General features: G+C 39.0%; 1 protein-coding gene across 7 annotated transcripts in view; it reads left to right on the forward strand.

The window, feature by feature from the left end:
- The first annotated feature begins 2,063 nt into the window (after nucleotides 1–2,063).
- Nucleotides 2,064–19,209, forward strand: part of DGKB (diacylglycerol kinase beta) — a 477,946-nt gene continuing 460,800 nt past the window's right edge. For 6 of the 7 annotated variants that reach the window (XM_064167184.1, XM_064167194.1, XM_064167193.1 and 3 more), the window contains exons 1-2: nucleotides 2,064–2,245; nucleotides 3,480–3,620. The gene's annotated coding sequence lies outside the window, so the exon portion shown is untranslated. The remainder of the gene's footprint in view (nucleotides 2,246–3,479; nucleotides 3,621–19,209) is intronic. The other variant, XM_064167186.1, reaches the window with a different exon arrangement.

The following is a 19,209-nucleotide window of genomic DNA, read 5'->3' on the forward strand; positions in this document are numbered from 1 at the left end:
GTTTGAGTTTATTAAAAAAGAAAATTACTATTGGAAACAAAACTAAGCTTAATGAGTTCAACTTTGGGCACCCATTATGCACTGCTTCAAAATAATGAAGGAATAAGGATGCTTTCGTCAGTGGAGAACAACAGAAGCTACACTTCTATTAGATAAAGAGAGAAAATTACTGAAGTAATTCAATGTTCATTAGTCTGACTTCAGCAGAATTCAGAAGTGTTTGAAAAGAAAAAAGGAAAGGAAAATTTTAAATGTGCAGGTAAATAGGAAACAGAATAAAATGAAGCAGGGGCTAACCAAAGCAAGATCATGACAGACTAAATTTCTTCATTTCTGCATGTGGTAACTGGTTTTTTGAAGACAAGAACAGTGTTTTATGTCATCTATCAATACTATATATGAAAATGCATAGGAAATTATTAGCAGAGCTGGGAGAGATTATGAGAAATGATAAATTTTAAGGTATGTAAAATAGAGAAAATGGATTACTAAATACAATAGATCTTTTCAGCTTCAAGGAGAGCCTGCTGAAAGGGAATAAAATCCCAGGTAGAAGTGGAATCAGTAGGGGATGGTTATTAACTTCCTTTAATAGTGGAAAATCTAGGGAACATCGAGTGATGTTATAGGCTGTTAGGTTCAAAAGCACCACATAATTAAGTTGTAAAGTGTATTGCTATAGAATGCTATAAATATAAAAATAATTTGTGCAGTTGAAACATATTTAGGTGGATTCATGGAATAAAAAAAAAAATCTACTGTGGGCTATTCAACACAGAAATTATGTACTTTCCCTGAGCATCAAGGTGGAGGGGAAATTTTGGTCTCACACCACTCACCTCGTCTGCTTTTCTTAGAAGAAGCTGATAAAAAGCAACCTGAGTGTTAATACTATAACTTCTTTAGACTCAGTCTTGGTGGTATTATTTAGCTTTTCACTAATTACCTTGACACAAAATATTTGATTGCAGAAATGTTTATCAGGTGGTAAAGCTGAAAGACAGGAGGACAGACAGACCTGGGTAAAGTATTTTCACTAATTACCTTGACACAAAACGATTGATTGCAGAAATCATCATCAGGTGGTAAAGCTGAAAGACATCCGGATGGACAGACCTGGGTAAAGCATAAACTTAAGGAATGAAATAACAAAAATGTAATGAGCTTTAGTAATACGAACAGCAATGTCATTTGCTGAATGATGGGCTAATGACAAAAACCTGCCCTTAACTCCAAACACAAGAGAATGGAGAAGAGCTGGCTTTACTAGTTAGGTTTAATGGTCTCTTAAGAGCTGTGGGTGAGAAAGGAGGAGGTGTTCACTGAGAAATTCCTTATAAATATGAAAAAGAAAACCACCCAAACACAAGAAAACCCTACTCTTACAAGACACTGATGAGATCCTCCCTACAATACCAAAATATTGGATGTGATTCCAGTCACCTATGCAGAGGAGACAGCTACAAGACTGAGACTGCAAAAGGACTCATCCTTTGAACAAAAATCCCAAAGCTTGGACTGTATAATTGCATTCACAGACTGTGGTTTGCATGTTAGCTGGAATTAACAGCTTGTTCAGATTGAGGACACAAGTAGTGCTGTTTTCAGCTGGACATAACTAGTTGTCTGTACCATAAGGGTGGAAGAAGATTGGAAAGCCTTGCCACGTGTTAACAGCTAATCAGAACACAGCTGCGATGCACACCAGATGCTGGGAGAATAAAAGGGCAGTTTGCAGATCACCTCTGAGTCTTCAGGGAGTAAACAGCAAAAGAGGTGAGCTGATAAGGTAAGTGGCAATGAGGCTTTAATGTACAGTGATAATAAATGTAGAATGAGAATTTCAAAGTTGATGTTTTGGAGTTGCTTGCTAATGTGCTTAGTTGCCTGTAGTATCAGAGTTTCTTGCCTTTCCTGTCTTACATCAAGTAATATGTGTGTCTTAACATTGAAAAGTTAGAGAAAGGAATTCAATAGGTACTTCTTTTATCATCTCATTTGAACAGAAAAGCAGAGTTATTCAGCTAACTGAAAGCTCGCTTGGTGTCATGAATTGCAGACACTTTGAAGGGCTTCTTCCATATTGGAGGTCAACCAAGCTGAGACAACAGAACTTTTAGTTCAATTGTGTGGGAAGCTGGCTCAGAGGAAGCTCCAGTGGGGACACTGAAGATAAAAGTAGTGAGAAATTAAAAATTCACATTTTGGGTCTTTTCCAACTTCTATAGTGGTTGGCTGTTAAGAAGTAAGCATTTCCATATAAATGTATCTGAAGCACTGCAAAGACTTACATAGGAAATAATATTGCTAAATTAGAGTTTTTAATATTGTTGCCTGAATATGGTCCTGTACAAGCTTAGATGCTGATACTTAATATCAACTGTTATCAAGGTAAATACTTTTGCAGCTGTAACTTGGTGCTTGCAGCAAGGAGATAACTACTGAAGGATAACACACTCATATTTCCTGGGCACAAGTGATTCTGTCATCCTGGTACCTAGCATGCTCTTCATTAGCAGTGCCTCTATTCTCTGCTAAGTTTATATTTCAATGAGGCTTTATTTCAACTATTAATAGTGATTTTTGTAACATTCTATTCAACTTATGTTGCCAGCTGTCATCTTTTATATCTGGGGTGTAATGACTGCAGATGCAGTATACTTTATACAACTCCTCTGACTTCACTGATACTGATACACTTACAGTAGCACATTCTTCTCATAAGCATATCAAACTGTATTTTCTAAACTGATACCAGAGGGCTTATTTACAGTATGAGTCACTGTTTTTTATCTTTTTGTCTGCAATGTAGGCTAGAGAAACTATTTCATTTTCTGGGAATCTTAAACAGTATTTCATTCTGTCCTGCAATTGGGTCTACATTTTGCTTAAGTATCTTAGGCTGCTGCTGCTTTGCTTTAGCAGAGGGGCTGGACTCAGTGGTCTCTGGAGGTCCTTTCCAGCCCCTATCATTCTGTGATTCTGTGACTTTTCTATAATCATGTAATTTGTTTAGGAAAGATGCCACCAAAATGTTCCATTAAAGAAGGAAGATAAATTAATTTCAATTCCTATTAACTGTGACAAAGCTTTGCTAGCATATTTTCCCCCTTCTGCCTGTTTACATGGCTCTAAGGTGTGTAGATTCTTGCCATTCATTCAGTATTTCATACTGTTAAGAAACAGAAGATTCCATTCTCATTCTTGCCACTGCATTTCATTTTATTTACTACTTCCTTCTCCTTCGAGGTGTTGCTTGATGCTGTGCTAATCCATTGGTGTATTGCTACTACAGTATTTCACAGCTCTCCTTTGTTGCTAAGCTCCTAGATAAATGAATCATATGACCTTGGCAGTTTCTGGCTGTTAACACTGCTGTTCTTTTTCTCTTGAAATTTTGTCCTTCAAATTGCAACAAACAATTGTTTAAGGCTCTACTGCTGGATACTTGCAGCTAATTTAGGCTGTTAATTGACTAGGTGGAGACATTTGGATAAACCAGGAACACCTGGCTGCCCTCAGTGTGAATGATTGTTCGGGGATGAACTGTGAAGCATGTTTTCTCCAGTCTTCCTCAGAGTTCTCACCAGGGTGATGAAAAGAGGCATCCCGTTCTGGAGGTAGGTGTTACAAATTGCAATTACAGAGATTTTAATTGAGAACAATTTAAGCTTTTGCAGTTGCTTTGCTATAGAAGCAACATCATTTTGGTGTCTCTAATAGTATTATTTGGGTTGTCTTTCTGTTGTTGGTTGGTTGGTTTGTTTGGGATGTTTTTGTGAACTTTGCCTTTAGCTTTAGCTTGCTTGTAGGCTGGGTTTGTTATATTTTTTATTTTGCTGTTGTGGCTTCATATTTTCACGCTTTCTTCTGCATCTTGCTACCCTTCTCCTTGCTGCTTTATTTCTCAGATGATTTTTTTTTTCCCTTTATGAAACCTTGAGAGTGGCCTGCTTTTAGAGGCTGGTTTGTCATTTGTTTCCTGGGAGGTTTTTTGCCTTGTCTTAGAAATGGGTGTTTAATTTTGTTGGTTATTAATCAGATAATTGGTGCTATAATATTGTTGTTTTCATAACCGAGGACTTCTGCTCTCAAAAACCAGGTGTGTCATTTGAAGTAGCCTCTAATCAGACATTTTCAGAGAACAGTAGCAAGTCACAGTTGGTGATGATGGTGGTCGTAGCCATTCTTCTGAGTCTTATTAATGACTGACTGGTCCAGAAGGTTGTAGCTTTCCTTTCTGGAGTGTGCTGGCAGACAGTGACAGTGTGTTATTGTGTCTGTGCTAATCTGTTATCTTTTTAGGCCAGGGGCCATGTCTTCTTATCACTTAAAACTATGAATGTGAATGGCAATGCATGTATAACTTTTAACTTTTTTCTCTTTGTTGCCTATTAATTTAGTATAATTTAAGTTGTAAGTGTCTCAGTGTGTATCCTGGGCATTATTTTTACTAAAGTGTGTCACTTTTCATTGCATGAAATGAATACTCATTTAATTTCCTATCTCACCTCTGAGCCCGTTTTGTTAATGTCAGGATTATTCGTACATCCCTTTGAGTCTTAAATACTACTCTTATTTTAGTATCATCTGCAAATTTAATGATCTGACTTATTACACTGTTATCTAGACCACTGAATAAAATATGAAAATATGCTGGTGTTAATCTACAGCCCTGTGGGACTTCACTTCTCAGCAGGTGGCTTTCCATTTTGCCTCCAAGTACTTTATTTTTCTGGGTATTGATTGCTACCTTGGTGCTGCAGGCAGCTACCATTACTTCTAGAGTCAACTGACTCTTTTTCCTATAAAAGCAGTTGTTCCACAAATCCCAGGACTAAAGTTGTAGATGGGAAAATTAGACTTTGGAATACTGTGCTTCAGATGTGAATGTTGGTTAATAAATGCTTGATGTTGGAGAAAAGCTTAAAGCCAAATTTTAATAAAGATTTACTGCTACCACAACAGAAGCTTCTTAATGCTGACAGCAATCCATCATTTTGAATTTCCTCTGAACCTTTGAAAAACCCAGCTATGTTAAACCTCTTGGTTTATCTGGGCTAATAACATTTATTACTTTTTGAAAGTAAACAGATTTCTTTGACATGATTTACTGCTTCCATGTCCACAATGGCTTGTGATTCAATTGTGCCTATAGAATTCTGTCATTTAAAATGAGCTGTAAGTGTAATGTCTCTCTCATAAATATCTTACTCTGAGGCATAAAATTTCCTTGCTTTGTCTGCACAAGTTAAAAAAGGGGCTAAGGATGTTCATTGCAGGTTAGGCAAGAGACTGACAGCTCTGGCAAATAGGTTTGAAATTTGGCACTGGAAGGGATTTCTATTATTTTCCCTTGGACTACTAGTGGGAAGAAGGACACTTGTGGACTTGAGAGCAGAAGATCTAAAGATCTAAAAGTCAGCTTGATTTGAGACTGTGCAAATAAACTGTAAAATACTTGTGCATGGAGATCAGAGACTTGTGAAAATAGGCAAACAAAGGAAAGATACCAGGCCTTGGAGATGGAGGCTGGGGATCCTGTACTGACCTCCAGCTTGGTGAGCAGGAAAAAGATGAAGTTAGGAAAGCTTCAGTGTTCAGGTAAATAAACTCTATCATCATGTCAAGAAAGAAGGAAGCTGGAAGTTTGACTGCATTTTGTGAGTCAACTAATATACTAAGAGGAGTAGGGGGATTCCTTTTTGGTTTTATTTTTCTCTTCTATGAAATGTTCAGTACCTACAAGCAAGCTGTATTGGGAAAAAAAGACGAGGAAGGGTCTAGAGAACAAATATGAGGAGAGGCTGAAGGAACTGGGGTTGTTCGGTCTGGAGGGGAGGGGGCTGAGGGGAGACCTCATTGCTCTCTTCAACTACCTGAAAGGAGGGTCTAATTGAGTGGGGGTTGGTCTCTTCTCCCTAGTATAAAGTGATAGAATGAGAGGAAATGGCCTCAGATTGTGCCAAGGTAGGTTTAGATTGTGTATTAGGAAAGTCTTCAATACTGAGAGAGTGGTCAGGCATTGGAACAGGCTGCCCAGGGAGGTGGTAGAATCTCTCTCTTATCCCAGAGTCTGCCTTATGTGCAAGGTGAGTTGGAAGGATTGGCAATGGGGGTTAGAAACAGAATGATTAGCTCGTTTAAACAGATCCAAGCAGAACAACAGAAGCTCAGGGAGAAAACACAAACACCAACACACAGATTCTCTTATCTGTGTTTCTGTCATTGCTTTTATACATCTCAGCAAGCCTATGAGTGAAGTAGACATCACCATTGTTTTCACCACCTATACTCTAATATTTCTCATTTAAAATATTCTAATTAGCCTCAAATGGGCACAAAATCTCATTCTTCCTAAGTGTTAGAACAAAAGTGCTCAAAAAGATGAGTAATTTCTGAAAGATCATGCACTCTGGTCTGGCTGTGGTGGGCCCTTTGGGGATGGTTTTTTGTTTGGTTGGTGTAGGTTTTGATACTGACCTTTTACCTTTCAGTTATGTGTGTCTGAATTATCTCGTATTACAAATAGTGTAATTCTAGAGAGATGAAGTTCTCAACCAAGAAGCTGAGGGGAAGAAGGCAACTGAGAGGGAACTAGGGAGTCGTACCATAACAACACAGGGAACATCATCAGAAGGTGGCTGCCATATTTCTCCTTTGCAGGAGGGGGTGAATAAAAAAAACAGTAACAAAACTCAGCCAGTAGGTATTAAATCATCAGCACCAGGTTCAAAACAAACTAAAGGAAATGGATTTTTAGACACATGGTTGAACTGTAGAGTGCCTTGTGAAAGAATATGTCATTAAAAACTCTGATGATTCACTAACAATAGAGATATTCGTGAGCTGTGAGTGGTTAAAATACAGGAAACAATTGCTGCTCAGGAAGGGCTTAAAAAGTAGCACTGAAGGGTTTGGAAACATGTAGAGGGCTATAAAGTGCACAGTTCTTCATCCTTTGGCACTGGCGCTTTCCCCCTCAGACACAGTAGTTGCCTTTGCATTCTGCTGAGGTGTAAAAAGCCGCAGAGTACCTGTTTCCTTGGCTGCGGGGAGAAGAGAGATCTGATCCATTCATCTTTGATCCCTTCCTCTTTCTTCTCTGCCATGATCTTCAAGATGTGCTGTTGTGACCCTGGAGCTGTAAGCATACAGCGACAGGGGTGGAAATTGCCAAAATTAGATGATTTTCCTAGCTGCAGAGTCTTCCAAATTCTGCCGTAGTGAAGTTGTTAAGGGAGTATAAAGGGAGAAGGACATTAGGCTGCACATATCTAAAATGATTGCAGCTGCTGTCCTTGCCTTCTATGTGGGCCTTTCACAGAGGCAGCTTGATATAGCAGACATACTGTGCACCAGGCAGAGGAAAGGCAGGTTATGTTGAGGCTGTTGTTAACAGTAGGTTACAGATGCTTCCCAGCCTGGTTAGGGAGTCAGTAGCTGCAGGTTAGTTATTTCTTGCAGGTGACTGTGGAAACACCACGGTAGTACCCACACCCCCCTTCTGTTATGTCCTCTGTCTGGCAGGGGGAAAGTGAAGCATTACATTCCTGGGATTGTATCTTTCACCTTGCAGCTTGGGAACTTACAGTTCTACCTGTATTTATGCCTGTCTGTGGGTGAACTCTGAGAAGGAGCTGGGGGAGAGAACAATTTTAGAAGGCTGGGAAACTGCTGTTCAATAGACTTTAGTCATCTGCAGGACCTTTTGCCAGCTGATATACCTTATTAACAGCACTGGCTAGGCATTTATGGAGCTACCACATCCAGAGTCTTTCATGGACAAGCTGTTTGTAGTCTGCAGGACCACAGCACTTGGCAAAGGAGGCTGAGCAATCTTTATTGAGAGAGCAGTGTGACCTCATACCCTGCTGGTAAGGGAGGCATAACAGCAATGGAAGATTAATTTTCCATCTCTTTCCCAGGAGTGTGAGAGTTTATCACTTTTAGGTGCAGCCTCAAGTCAAAGAATGAGATGGCAGAACATCAGCTTTGCTTTCTCTGTTCTCCATGTATTAGGTTGAGAAGCAGCTCTGTAGTTGAGGCGACGCAGCAGCAGCTCTGTAGTTGAGGCGACGCAGCAGCAGCTCTGTAGTTGAGGCGACGCAGATTTAATATTCAGTCTTACATTTTTATCAACTGTGGTAGGTTAAGGGAAATTAAGACTTATTTGGGGCAGTTTGGCCTACTGAGGCTGAGAATGAGGGGATAGGTTTTGGCTGGTTGAGCCCTGCTAAGGCTTGGTAGTCCCAGGTGGAGAACTGGGCTGAGACAGATAGATTTGTATGTGTGTAGATATTTATTTCACTTGTTTTCCTGTATGCTTTTATATTGTTTGTACTTTTACTTTTGTAAATTTAGGATTTTCCATTTAATTTCCTCCCTTCAGGTAGTTGTAGACAGCAATGAGGTCACCCCCCTGAGCCTCCTCTTCTGCAGGCTGCACACCCCCAGCTCCCTCAGCCTCTCCTCACAGGGCTGTGCTCCAGGCCCCTCATCAACTTTGTCACTGTTCTACGGACATGTTCTGGTACCTCAACATCTCTCTTGAATTGAGGGGCCCAGAACTGGATGCAGTATCTTTATATAGTCAAATTTGGTGGCAATACCTGCTGGTTAAAAAGAACATCATTTTCATGGTTGCCTTTTCCAGTCTTTTGGTAGACCATCAAGATGAAAACATGAGCTCTGAACAAAAGGACTGTAGAGTACACTTGCACCTGATTTAGCTTAGGCTTAATAAACAAACTGGTAGAGTAGTTGTAGCTAATGAAAACAGCAAGAAAAAGCACGTCAAAATGCCATGGTTTAAAAACACATCAGCACAATTTGAGTGCTGATTTCACAATAGCAAAGAGTAAGATTTGCTCTTTGAGAATTGTGTTAGTGACATGCATCAATGAGGCATTTGCTTTAGTGCTCTGAGGTCAGTCCCTGCTAGATGCTGCAGAAGCTGATACCTTACATTTCTAATTTCAGAAAAAAAAGTAATGCAGTACTTGTAGTTTAACTCATGTCAGTGAATGTGTAGTTGGGTTTGTGCTGGGGCGGGGGGAAGTGGGGGTAGAAGTACAGAAACTTCTAGACAGTGCTCTTCAATGAAGAGGAAAACAACCTGGAAAGACAGTACTGTTTAATCCTCACAGATGAGGTCCATAGAACAGAATTGTAGACCTTTGAGACAGTCACCTCATTATCCCTAACTCTGCAGGAGCAGCCTTCAGCAGTTCATGACAGTTCCAGTACATGCTTGGGGACGTTTCCAAACATCTCTGAGCAAGAACTAAAGAGAATACTCAGTCAGAAAATTAATTAATTAGGGTTTTCTACTCTACTTAGCCTTGGGAACTCCAAAATAGAAAAGGATTGTAATTCTCTGCTACCTAAATCCAAATCCAGTATTTTTTGGTGAAAGAATGTGCCAAACCTTAGAGATGGTTTTTCCTGATTTGATTCACTCCTTGTCAGACTTGCAAAATGAATAACCATTACATGATGAAGTACCTTGCCTAAATGATCTGGGAGCTAGCATCAACTGAATGTTCTCTTCAGCTGTTGGCTGAGGAAATGAGATGACATTCTTGAAGACTGGCATTAAAAATATTTTGCACCATCGGAGTCAGTTTCTGCAGTTCCTCTTCTGCTTTCTCTGGCAAAATTGCAAAACAATCTTTTTGCTCACTCGTTTGAGAACGTCATGCAGGCTTTGTGGGTTTAATTATCATTGCCATTATAACTTATTGTTTTTAAAGTACCTTCAAAAAGTGAATGTTTATATCTATCTGTACCCAGCAGCTGAAGATGGCACCCATCTCTGTTTTCTGTATGCTGCTCACAATGAGAAGTTTGTCAAGGAAATATATTCTGATATGAACTAGTTTGGAAGTAGTTATTTTAGCTGTGATGTGTGGTCTTTATGGAGCTAACTTTAGTTCTCATTGCTTGCTTCCTATTTATGTAATGAGAAAAGGTTTGAAAAGTTAGGTTAGTTTATGCCTTTACCATGACAAGTAGTTCCCAAGTGATGCGTGTTGACATCTGCTTTCTTCTGTCCAATAGAACAGAGAGCAAAATGCCTGCAAACAGAGCATTTGCTTCAATCTGAGCAAATGCATTTCTTCAGAAAACAAAACTTGCAGCCTGCTTCTGTTTGAACCAGCACATTCCCAGAGGTTTTGCTTTTTCTGTCTGAAGTTAGTCGTATCTCTATCAAAACCCAGGTGACAACTAGAAGGTAAACTTCAGCACTGCAAAAATTTCCAAATTAGAGAATTCAATTTAGTTCACAGGATGTTAGGGGTTGGAAGGGACCCAAAGAGATCAAGTCCAACCCCCCTGCCAGAGCAGGACCATACAATCTAGCTCAGGTCACAGAGGGACATGTCCACACAGACCTTGAAAGTCTCCAGAGAAGGAGACTCCACAACCTCTCTGGGGAGCCTGTGCCAGTGCTCTGTGACCCTTACAGGAAAGAAGTTCCCTCTTGTGTTGAGGTGGAACCTCCTGTGCTGCAGCTTTCATCCATTACTCCTTTTCCTATCACAGGGAGCAAGTGAGAAGAGCCTGTCCCCTCCCTCCTGACATCTCGCCCAAATCACTTAAGGGATTTGTTTGTAAGTGTGCTAATTTGTGCAGACATTGGATTTATGCAAGGAGTAATTCCATTTTACATGATGCAGATTATGTTATTGTTGTATTACCTTTTGACCAGTTTGCCTTTTCCTGTGTAGCTGTCATGAAATGCATCTTATTTTTTTGACTGAGGAAAAAAAATTCTCAAGTACTTGTAACAAGGCAAGAAAGGGCAGACAAAAACACTGTAGTCTGAGAAACAGTTGACCTGACTTCTGTACTTGTGCAACTGAAATAATGGTTTAGAGTGAAACTGATAAGAAGCTGGATAATAGGCCAGCAAGCAGGATGTCTGTAGTCCATCAAGGACTAAATGAGATCTATATATAGCACCAATGTGATTGTAGAATCAAGAGACATAGACTGGAAAAGATCCAAAGATAACATTTGAGGATATGTCATAAACAGACCATGTGGTTCTGCTAAAAGATTGGAATGGCACTGTGTGTTTAGAATATAGGTAAAGCAGATAAACCCATCCAAAAGCCTTAATAGTTGCCTGAATATACCCAGTAAAAACTGCTTCTAAGGAACTGATTGCCTGGCTATGAAATGGAGCTGTGGCTTTGGTACCATACATTCAAGCTGTAGGAGAGGCAGATCCTTGCCATGTCTGGGTCCAGTACATGGGGCTATGCTTACTGTTTGGCATGTTTTCTGAAGTAGCAGCCCACCTCATAAAAGCCAAACCTTAAGGGTAGCTGAGTGGATATCATCTCTGGTTGGTACAGAAACAGTTTCTCCTCTAATTAAATCTCTGGAGTGACTCAATAGAGGTTGGATCATTGACATGTTGGCTGCAGACACTGGAAGAGGCAGACCCAAGCAGCAGAAGTAATCAAAGCACCATTACATATTCCAAGGCACTGGCTTCATCAACAATTTTGACAGAATTATTACTATGTAACTTAGATACCAAAAACTGCAACAGAAAGGATTCAGAAGTCACTAGAGAAAATGTCACTTACTCTCTTGGAATTAATACCTGCTGGGGCTCTGGTGTCTCCAGACCACATAACTGTGTTTCCTTATGGTGTGAATTATGTCTCCAGACACAGTGGATCCTCAGCAGATGTGTCTTCTAATGCCTTGTATCTCTCAGTCTTACCAAAGTGCAATTATTACCTTCTAATCTGTTAGAATTCCAGAAAGTGTGGATTAAAGAAAAAAGAAACCAAATTCAACAAACAATAATAAATCAAAGTTCATTCATACCAGTTTCAAAAGCATGGAATTGCTCAGGATGCTTTATAGACAGTCAGAAAAGAAGTCCCAACGTCTTGCCCTGTGTTGTCCTCTGCTTTTGGCAATAATAGAAGTATCAACTTTTCAGATAAATTATGGCTGCCTAATCACCTCAGCTCCTACCTGGAGATGCAGAGAGAGGAGTAGATTCTGCCTTGTACAAACAGCACATATAGAGAAAGCAGAATGGAAAAAAATAGGTTTAGTTGAGTACTGCCTGTTCCTCAAAGACTTTGAAACAAAGAATGACCCTGTCCTTTTAGCTAACAGTGGTAACTATTGTTCTGAATGATTTGCTCTTCAATTAAAAAGACAGCAAATGATACATGAAGGTTAATTTCAAATGTTTTCTGCAGCCTGTGGGGACCACATTTTAACACCAAGACAGTGCTTTGTTAGCAGTGTCTCTGAAGGTGGTCCGTGGCTTACGCTAAGCATTCAGACTTGGACCAGAAAGAAAGAGGTAAGATGTTTTCGGGGAGGAAGAAGTTAATTGAAGCCTCAGTTTTGACTTCAAAGCATGAAAAATAGCTAAATCCAGTTTGTCAGATAGAGAAAACAATTGCAGGATTATCATTCTATCCAGGTATAAGCTTTCTTAGTGTAGCTTCACTTCTCATCTTCCCTCTAAAGAGAACAGAGGTATCTTGCATGCTAACTGCCTTGAGAAGGAATCCAAAAGAGATTAAAATTCAGAAGTATCCTTTGAATTACTATTTTTAGGTTGTGTAATCTGTATTGTGACTGCTCTAGCAAAGAGAATTTCAGAAGGTCAAGATCTATTCAGGAAGCATTAGAGCTACAATTCTCATGGGACAAAACACAGCAATTCTCCCAAAAATAAACCTAGTAACAAGAAATTACTTTTTTATTTAGGGCTTTTTACAGTGCATCTATTAAATAAAAATCTGGCATGTTCTTTATCTTTCAAAAGCTGTAAAATTGCCATGGAATGCATGGTCTCTCTAACTGGTTGAGTTCCCTTAGTTTTGTGAGATCTGTAAAGTACAATGATTTCCCATTATCTTAAGAACGTGGATATATGGAAAGTATTGTGTGAACCAGTATCCCAAAATCCCACTTAGGCAGTAGAAGAATTGTAAACATAAATCCCAGGCTGATAATTAATCCTTCCTATATTGAAATCTTTAGGCACTAGTTGGTATGAAAATACCCCAGCTATGCAAATTCAGTTATTGTTGGGTTTGTGGGGTTTTTTAAAGGCTTGATTAGGGAAACAGACTTGTACAGCCTGTTCTGATCCAAATTTAGGCAGATAGATATAGTGCAAATCTTTAAAATTCTTGGAAAAGAGACTTTTGTAGCACTTCAGTCAATCTGGAAGATCAGCATCACCTGCTGATCTAATTACTTTTCTGATGGGATCACAAAGGCTAGATCAGAGACTGCTGTTGGAAGTTTGAAGTACTTTTCTTTCCTCTACCTAATGTAAATGTTTGAAACAAGCAATTCCATATTTTTAATTTTAGACCAACTAAGAACTTGCTGCTTTTTGGGGTGAGCCCGAGAGTGGTTGTAATGCATTCAAACTGAGCCATACCAATGAGTAGCAAACTGCCTGGAGAGGATGAGTTTTGTGCCTGCCTAGGGAGAAAATTTAGTCATACAGGACTTTCTTCAAAGGTCTTCAAATTAATTTAAGTCTCTCACTGACTGCATATAAAACATTAGGTGTACTGGAGAGGCCTGCTAGCTTGATCTTAGAAGGGATTTTTGTTCTTATTCTCCTTGTAATATTCTATTTCCAGGATTGCTGGGCTTGCTGAGTGCTCTAAAAGCATCACCCATTTGCTGTTGGTAAATGTGGAATGCATTTTTGGGTAATATAAGTTTAAAAGCCCATGGGGATGGGTTGCTCTGTTTGTGGCAAAAGCTGCTCCACAGATAAAGGAGAGCACTGTGCAATTAAGATCCATGCATGACAGTCTCTAAAATACATGAAACTGATCACTATTTAAATCTAATACTAAAAATGCTTGACATGCCATCAGTTCAACTTTAGCAGCACAGAGTACAGATGCTGAACTGAATTTTATTGGCTCAAGATAAGGCTAAGAATACAAAAAACCCCAAACAAATAAACCCAGCAACAAGAAAAACAAAAATGACTTGAATCCAACATGCTGGAAGGAAAAGCATTTCAAATCTTTGAAATATTGGCAGTCAGTATGCACTTCATGCAGAAAGTTATTAATAGCTGCACAAAGGGAGTAGTTCTGAAAATATTTTCAAAATTTTCTTGGTTGAACCTAGCTTTCTATGGAAAAACAATTACAGTAGAATAATCCATAGAAAGCAAATATTCCCCCCAATACTTCTCAAAATAAGGAGGAAAGTTCTCTTTCTTTTAATTATAGTGTATCTTTCACAGTAGCTTCTATTTAGAACTGGTTTCTGACTAGAAAAGGTGCAAGAACAAAAGTTCCTTTCTTCTGCTTTTCCCCCCTTGTAATCAGAGTGAAAATATTTTCTGGAGGAGCTTCTAGAAACTATTCTAAGATAAGCAATTGTCACAAGAATGTTAAGTATATGGAGGAGTTTTAAAAAGAGGGATGGGTGAAAACTCAAAGCTTTACTTGTGGGACAAATCTGGCTGTATCAGTGTCTCTTTACGTAACTTAGCAGCATGAGCTTGTCATATAAAGTAATTACTCATCAGCCACAAAAAAGGAATGTAAGGTAGAGACTGGTGTTTTAGAAATCTCTGCTGTGTTAGCTGCTGTTCATCTAATGCTTTTCCAGGCAAAGCAGTTGTAGCAGATCCCTATTTGGTGATTTAAAGCAGAAACATTTCACAATCCTAGTGGGTCCTAGTGATGACATATTAATGTCTCCTTTCATTCCACCTTCTCTTCTGTCATGGCACTTCTTGAATTGTATGATATATTTGACACAAAAGACTCGCGCTCAGGAAAAAGCAAAGGATCCAGTAAAACACCTGGCTAAACATGGACAATGTGAATTTATTTTCTGTGGTTGACTCCCACCTATGTGAGTTAATTCATCTGTATTTTATCTTAGTTGATCAATTCTCATTCAGCTCTTGACCTAGCCATGTACTGACAACCAACCTTGTATTTAAACCAAACAATGAGCTGACTTTATAACCTTACTGGAAGTACAATAGCCTATGTCAAAAAAGACAGTAATGAAGTCTTGTAATGACTGGTGAACAAAACCAGCTAGGCCAGGTGAGAAACTAATGTTGTTCCCTAGGTTTTGAGGAGGCAGAGCGAGGGAGAGAAGAGCAGAGCCATGTGAAACTGGCTCAGCTGCCAGGGCCTGCAGCTGTATCAACACCACATTGTATCTGCCAAATGCCTATGTGACTGCAGAGAGCAGCTCTTACTCCATCTGGGAATAAGGAGCTATTTTTCACAAAACATTGCTTTCCTTTTAATAGATGAGATATGCTAGGATCTGTTTTAATGTTCTAATGGACTTAAAATTGCTCTTTGCAGCCAGATTATGATCCTGATTTTAAGCCTGCTGGGGCCAATGCAGACACATCACACACATAAATGAAATGACACTTTGGAGCAATGAAGCATCTGGAGAAGTCACCACTGTCACTGCACTCACACTGGATTCAATTTGTCTTATCTTTTCCTTGTGTTTCATGCCTTCTCTACATATCTCATGGGTATGAGATAGTTAACTAAAGCTGAATAACATGCAGCAAAGGAACTTTTATTAAACTTTTTACCAGATCACTGTCTGACCAAATTAATCATAGAATTGTAGGACAGCCCAGACTGGGAAGGACCTTGAAAGATCATCTGTTCCAGCCCTTCATAGGAAATGAGATTATTTAGTACCCTGTCCAATTGCATCTTGAAGACCTCCAGTGGCAGGGACTCTACCATGTCCCTGGGGAGCTTGTTCTAGTGATTGATCTCACTGTAACAGAATTTCTGTTATATTGAGATAGATTAGGTCGACTTTTTCAGCCCAAATCATGCAGCTGCTCTAACAGATGAATTGCAAAGGAATTACACGAAATGACCTAAAGGATGACCTGATAACCTACATCTCCTGTCCTGTAAGTTCCAATCTTGCAGTGTATAACAATAGTTGTCAGATACTTAGGGATACCAGATAGTGAGTGAACTCAGACATAACTTCACATGAGCCTTTCCTGCAAACCCTTTGTTACTTTATCAGAGACAGCAAAAATTTACCTATCAAAATGAGGCCTAGTCTCATTTGTCACCCTTCTGAGACTCTAAATGCATTAGAAGTCACCTGGTTCTGAGTTACACTTGGACCATGGGACTGGTCATTCATCTTGCTGGATAGAAACTTTTAAAGTAATCTCTTTAAAAATGAACTTTCTTCAAGTGTGTTTTTCCTTGGTGGTTTGGGTTTTCTTGTTGTTGATTGGATTTTTGGCTTGTGTGTGTTGTTGTTGTTGCTGGGGTGATTGCTTTGTGTTTATGATCTTATGTTTTCATATCAGTCTAGAATAGACAGAGTATCTAAATAGAAGACAGAAATCTAGACAGATACTTAAAATTTGATGGAAAAGTTCTTCTTTAAATTGAGAAGGAATGACTTAGAAGTAATACTAAAAATTATTCCCTCCCAAAGACTAAAACAGAAATAATTATGGGCGATACATTTTTCAAGAACAGAAAAATGAGATGGATTCAATGAAAGTTCAGACTTTTCTAAGTTTCTTGTTGCCAGTACCCAAATGTTGATACTGAAATTAAAAAAAAAGGGGGGAGGGGGAAGCATATATTTCCATTTCAAAGCAATTACTTCAATTCAGATAGCAAGCAAGTATATTGCCTCTAAATACCTAGTAAGAAGAAAATGGCTTTGAACAATGATAACTTAAAACCAAAAAACACCAAACCCAACCTCTTAAAATAATGATATTGATTTATTCCTGAATATGTAATATTCTGAAACCAGTTTATAGGGAGACATTACTAAATATTACAATATCTCAATCTGGAAGTCAGAAATTGGACTGTAACAGGGGGGTAAATCTCCTTTGTTCCATTCCGGAAAGAACTGGTGATGAAGCACAGAATGTTTCACAAATGCATACATAGTTCATAAGATTTTGTATCAGTGCATGTGGAAGAGATAAAAACATTCTGGAAGAAGTTCAAAGGAAATATCCTGGTAACTAGGGAGATAAAAACCGTTCTGCCCTGTGTTGAGGAGAAAAAAGAATAAGTTAGACTAAATTAACATTTTCCTTTTAGTACTAGTTTGGCCAAGACAAATTTGTCCTTCAGAGCTGATGAAGCTTTGAAAGAGATAATTATGAGATATCTCCATAAAACTCCAAATGTTTTTCTTATAGCCTGGGAACAGACTTGAAATGAGCACCTTACAGCATCATCCACTCACATGTGATTGAGATGAAGCTCTATTTCAGAAAACCTCTTCCTTGCATTTGGCTGAAGTTCCAGGTTTTGTGCCAAGTATGAGAATTGGCCATTTCAATTTCAGTATGGCTCAGATTCTGGACTTTCAAAAAATATATAAATAAATTCCATAATGTCAGCAAATGCAGAAATCAACTTTGACTCAACAAAGGAGAATGTGAGCTTCTATAGTTCGGTCCTTACATGAAGCTTGGGATAACATTTGATTATATTAAACGTAACCTAATCAGCCACAGAAAGATGACAATATGAGAAAATGTTATAAAAGGACTGGAGTCATACAGGGTGAAAATTGTAGATGAATTGTGGTCAATCTAATATTCTTCAGCCATTTCACCACTGTGATAGGGAGAGGCAGCAAAAGCATAGGTATTAAAATTATACAGTACGACTTTATCAGAAACATCCAGGCTGGAAAAGCCCCTCAAGATCACCAAGCCCAATCTATAACCCTACTCTAAAAGATTCACCTGGCACAACATTTTCTACAAGTAAAAGTTAACATGCAAGCTTTTGAATGTTATTCTGTTTCTAATTATTCTTCTCTGTAATTTCCTCATTTCAAGAGGTGAACTTCTGAAATGGATTATTGCATTTTTAATTAGCAAAGGATCCCCTCAGACAAAATTAAGATCACAATGCTTCTTGTGAGGATCTAAAGGCAAGTGGACTGAGGAGAGCGACACAGATTTTCGGTGTTGCTGCTATTCCTATAGAGAACGCACAGGGTGTCCAGATCTATAGCATGCCATGAACCTCTACTTCACTTTGAGTAATCTCAACTATCCAATAGCAGTGCACTGGAGCAGGCAGCAAATCGTGCTGCACCGTGAAAACACAATAAAAATACTCTGTTCTTTCTCCAGAGTTATTTCTTGCTCTATGCTTCAGTTGATTACTTCTATTTTTGCATTTAACCTTAGTGTCAGTTGTGTTATTTCTATGTGAAGAAATAGCCATGAAAAAGTAGACTTGGTCTTCCCACTTTTTAAAAGAGATCTAATAGTGTTAATTTCTTTTAAGATCTCTTCTAAGCCATAGTACATAAATTGTAGTATAGAACCAAGTGACTTAGTTGTAACTTGAAGTACTTTTGTGCATCATATTTTCTAGATGCTGGGTTTTTAAATTGCTTTTCTGGAGACTATTATTATTATACCTGGGTGATATGCAGGATGTGATTCCACCTCTTTCAGTATAACATTAGAAAACAATCTTACGGTTTCTCAGCTTTGCCAACTAGTGATATGCACTATGCTATTCCAAATGAAACTTAGTTTTATATACCACTGAGGGAATTGAATACTGATGGGAATTTAAGCATGTGGTAAGCTGTCATGATAATGAAGTAATAATATCGTATTTCTTCCTTAACCCCACTCTTTTGCCTAAAGGTTTTCCAAGTAAGTTGGGGAAGCTCATGGTTAACTTTACCAGCAGACTCAGAATCTATTGCGAGCTGTCCCATTGGAAGGGTGTGTTCATTGAAGGTTTTTGTCCTGCTGAGCTGTCCAGCAGTTGCAAATGATGAATATCTGCAAGTCTTATGGAAGAGGGAGGTGTAGTTCAAAGTGTCTTGCTAAATTGCAGAAACAATGATGTTTTGTGTTGGTTGTGACTGTTTGTGGTGTGGGTGGGTGGGTGGTTTGTTGGAGTATTTGCTTGTGTGTGTGTATTCTCAAAACTTGCAGTGGTAGCCAGGTGGGAGTTGGTCTCCTCTCCCAGGCAACCAGCAACAGAACGAAGAGACACAGTCTCAAGTTGTGCCAGGGGAGGTCTAGGCTGGATGTTAGGAGGAAGTTGTTGGCACAGAGAGTGATTGGCATTGGAATCGGCTGCCCAGGGAGGTGGTGGAGTTGCTGTCCCTGAAGGTATGCAAGCAAAGCCTGGATGAGACACTTAG

Source organism: Pogoniulus pusillus, chromosome 28 (genome assembly GCF_015220805.1).
Source record: "Pogoniulus pusillus isolate bPogPus1 chromosome 28, bPogPus1.pri, whole genome shotgun sequence".
Taxonomy (NCBI): Eukaryota; Metazoa; Chordata; class Aves; order Piciformes; family Lybiidae; genus Pogoniulus; species Pogoniulus pusillus.